The sequence below is a fragment of the Arachis duranensis genome, chromosome 6, assembly GCF_000817695.3.
Source record: "Arachis duranensis cultivar V14167 chromosome 6, aradu.V14167.gnm2.J7QH, whole genome shotgun sequence".
NCBI classification, from domain to species: Eukaryota; Viridiplantae; Streptophyta; class Magnoliopsida; order Fabales; family Fabaceae; genus Arachis; species Arachis duranensis.
Window position 1 is genome coordinate 68,099,448 of NC_029777.3, and position 446 is coordinate 68,099,893.

The window sequence follows — 446 nt, forward strand, 5'->3', positions numbered from 1 at the left end:
GGCGATGATGCCTTTCTTATTACCAGATACTATGTGACATATTTAGTGGGGCTTATCCTCCATATCCATGAATATTCATCTCTAATCATAGAAATGAACCACCCTACTTCGAGATATACTTGAGGATATGTGCATGATTTATCAGAATAACATTATTTTAGAGCAACAAAAGTTTAATTTTGTAATAATATCATATATAGCTTATAATTTATATTTAATTTTTATAACTGATCTAAGAAATAATTTTTTTTAAGAATTAACACTACAAAAACTCACTCAAAACTGTTAGAATTTATTGTCGAATAAATTTTATAAAAAAATTTCGACAAAAAATATTTATTATTAAATTTTAGAGATCAATACTTCATTTGTTACTATTAGATTAATCTGACAGTAATTCAAAAAAAGACAAATTTATTTTGTTATTACTATCAAATTTAATTATC